The sequence below is a fragment of the Ictidomys tridecemlineatus genome, unplaced genomic scaffold (assembly GCF_052094955.1).
Source record: "Ictidomys tridecemlineatus isolate mIctTri1 unplaced genomic scaffold, mIctTri1.hap1 Scaffold_64, whole genome shotgun sequence".
NCBI lineage: Eukaryota > Metazoa > Chordata > Mammalia > Rodentia > Sciuridae > Ictidomys > Ictidomys tridecemlineatus.
The window spans coordinates 14,500-18,509 of record NW_027524440.1 but is presented as its reverse complement, the minus strand read 5'-3'; positions in this window follow the sequence as shown (position 1 = coordinate 18,509).

Here is a 4,010-nt window from a genome sequence, read left to right as displayed (position 1 = left end):
GTAAATAAAGTCATAAATATTGAAAATATTGAAAATATTTAAGCTTTAAAATTATATTGGTATTATTAGATATTGATATATGCTTTCCAATTATATTGATATTATAATATATATATATATATATTGATATTGGCTTTCCAATTATATTGATACATATGCACATATTTGAAGTAGCACAATTTTGATGGTTCTACATTAATACACTGTATAAGCAAATCTCAACCAAATTAAAAAGCAGTGTTAAATATTGTTAGGGTTTTGTTTCTTTTGAAATAAACTTGCCCTTTTTACATATTTAATAAAAAGGTGATGTTGTATTTCAAGATGATTTGTTTAGCTACATTAATGATTTTCTTATAATTTAGACAAATCTGAATTTTAATGTAAGAGACATTTGAAATGGTGCAAAGTCATAGTTTTATTATATTTTTTCTTGGTTGAAAATGGGCAAAGGAAGTGTAATTAAGTCAGCAATTATTTGCAAATTAACATTAAGTCAATAGTTATTAAAGATATTACATGGATCTTACTGAATTGTTCAAAGTGATTGTATAAATTATAGGCATTTGTTTAAATTTTTATATATGACAATATAATTGACAACTTACTCATCATCTCTGAATGGAAATGTTAAAATTATTGAAGTTGAATACTTGAATATGTATTCACAAAAGAGTGGCCACAAAACTTGCCAGTTATTTTCATCATCTGAGAAACAGTAGCTTTTGTGATAAAACGAATTCAAATCTTTTAATATATATTTTATTAACACATTTTTAAAATTCCAAATGTCTAAACTGGTCCTATGTGTGAATTTCTTTTGGAGTGAAAATATGATTTTGTTTTCAAATGTCTTATATTCTATTATTCTAGAGAGAAATATCCTTAGCAATAGTGAATGTATGTTTTTTTTTTATCGCTCTAAGTCATTTAAATAGAATAGTATTAAGGAGTACAAAAGGAAAGAGATGGCAATGTTTTAGTGGAGATAAATTAATTCTCACAATTTTAATGTGTTTTTCAATTTTTTTGGTTTCTTGGGACAAAAAAAAAATTAACTCCTTGTGTTAATATAGGATGAGTTTGCTTGTATTAGAATGAAAACTTATGGAAATATAACATAAAATTTCTTTAAAATTCATCTTTTCAGGAATTTCTAGGAGTTTACTGGTTTAACAGTTTTTCTTCTCATAAGTGCTGTCATGTTTACTTTTTAATTACTAACATTTAGAAAGGACTGTGTGTTTTAAAACTTTAGAGTAATATTAATACAGTAAAACAAAATTAATATTAATTATCTTACAAAATTAATTTTGTAGAAACACTAAATAGCAGAGTGTTAAAATTAATAACAGCATGAGCTTTATTTGTAGATTTATAACTGTTGTTTCATATTTCATTAGTGCTTCTAATCTATTACTTGAGGATAGTAACTTTCTTTCTGCAGATATGAGACATCAGAAAAATGGGAGTAATAAAAATACTTAATGAATTTTGTGAAGATTAGGTAAAGTAATCCATAGATAATTCCTTAGTTATTAGATAATGAATTAGAGTCAGAAAAAAAATATGTTACTAATATTTATATAATTGTATTCTAATTTCTCCCTTTATCTGACTAGTGCATGAAGAAGTATACTACTTTTAATAAATAAAATAAGACCATAGGAATTCAGGGGTTTAAATATTTAGTCTTTTATCATATATGTCTCACCTAGACATACTCCTTGTATTTAGAACTTATTTCAACAAATGATTTTTCTTCTTCATGTTTGTCTTCTAAGTTCTTTGTTTTTCAATTATTTTTTTTACTTATATATGACAGTAGAATGCATTACAATTCTTATTACACACATAGAGCACAATTTTTTGTATCTCTGCTTGTATACGATGTATATTCACACCATTTTGTGTCTTCATACATGTACTTTAGATAATGATGTCCATCACATTCCACCTCATTGCTAATCCCCTGTCCCCTCCCTTCCACTGCCATCCCTTTGCCCTATCTATAGTTTATCTATTCCTCCCATTCTCCCTCTCCCTACTCCACTATGAATCAGCCTCTTTATATCAGAGAAAACATTTGGCATTTTGGGGGGGAAAGGGGGTTGGCTAACTTCACGTAGCATTATCTTCTCCAAATCCATCCATTTAGCTGAAAATGCCATGACTTTATTATTTTTATTGCTGAGTAATATTCCCTTGTGTATAAATGCCACATTTTATTATCCATTTATCTATCAAAGGGCATCTAAGTTGGTTCCATACTTTAGCTATTGTGAATTGTGCTGCTATAAACATTGATGTGGCTGTGTCCCTATGGTATGTTGTTTTAAGTCCTTTGGGTATAGACCGAGGAGAGGGATTAGCTGGGTCAAATGGTGGTTCCAATCCCAATTTTCCAAGAAATCTCCATAGTGCTTTCCATATTGACTTCGCAAGCACTGTACTAACTGATCTATATCCCAAGCCCCCTTCTTCTTTTCTTTTAATGATCACAGACAGTTTTCTTTAAAGGCAATATCATATGAGCCTACATTTTCCTCAAAGTGTTAGAACAATTCCTGTCCTTTTTTCCTATTTAGAGACAGTACTTTATTATAAATGAACACTATCTTGTTCAAATGTTTCTAATAATTTAACCAAACAAATTATATTCAGCAATATGAAATTTTCAAACTTTTAAAAAATTATTAAAAGCTAAATCCAAGTGTAGTGGCGCATGCTTGTAATACCAGTGGCTCCGGAGGCTGAGGCAGGAGGATCTTGAGTTCAAAGCCAGCCTCAGCAACAGCAAGGAGCTAAGCAATTCAGTGAGACCCAGTCTCTAAATATAATGCAAAATAGCACTGGGGATGTGGTTCAGTGGTGGAGTGCCCCTGAGTTCAATCACCAGTAACCCACCTCCTAGCCCCCACCATAAAAAAGCTAAAAGCATGTATATGCTTTGCTTTTATATCATTTGTTTTTGTTACTAGATTACTGGCTTCTCTAATTAATAGTCATGGATACTCTGAGGTACTGTGGCATTGGGAAGATGGTCTCTGGTTTGTAGAATCATAGAGACTTTCTAGGCTCCATGAATCCCAACTTATAATGGGAATAAGAGCTGCAATATTGCAAGATTAGCTCAGAGAAGTAATGTTTTCCAAAGATGTACAGGCTGTGTACTGCCTTTGATTTTATAATGTATTCTTTCATCCTCTGACAGTGCAGAGAATCTATACCCTCTAATATAATCAAAATTATCAAGAGATGAAGAAGGCAGAACTTTTCTTTTTTCAAGTTTCAATCTGATGTTCTTATCTTCTCTTTATGGACTTTTGACATTTATGATCTGAAACTTTCTTTAATAGCATTGTTAGTATTTTGGTGGCTGAGTTGAGGACACATTTTATTAAAAGTAATTTAAGATAGGAAACATCTCTGTTTGCCTAATACAAAAGGGCCAAATAAGCTCTAAGCAACTCAGTTTTGATAAGGAAAATTGAGAATGTGGGAGGCGTTATTCTCCACATAAAAATTTTTAACTGAGAGAAAGAAAATCCTAAGAGCATACATTTAAAAAAGAGAGAGAAAATAAAATAAAAATCCCATAAGTAATTTCCTTTTCCAATGAAGTTTAGATTATTTGCTAATTGAACGATTGCTTTTTCAGTCAAGAAGCAAATATGATTGTTTCTTTAGAAATGCTGTCTTTCTTAAAACACTCTTGCTTACCATAAAGAATAATGCCATTATAATGTATATATTTATGAATTTTTTATTGACTTCCTAACATACATTATTGCTTTCTCTAGTAACCAGGATTTTGTAATATCTCAGTTTAAAAAATGAAGGAAACAAAACAAAGCAAGAAAAGTTATATGTGACTATTATTAATCTTTAAATAGCATTAATATCTTAACATTCTTAGTACCCTTTGCATTCCAGTGTTCAGATGCTTATGCGATCAGGTTGGTTTCATTGTTTGTTTTCTCTCTCTCTCTCTCTCTCTCTCTCTCTCT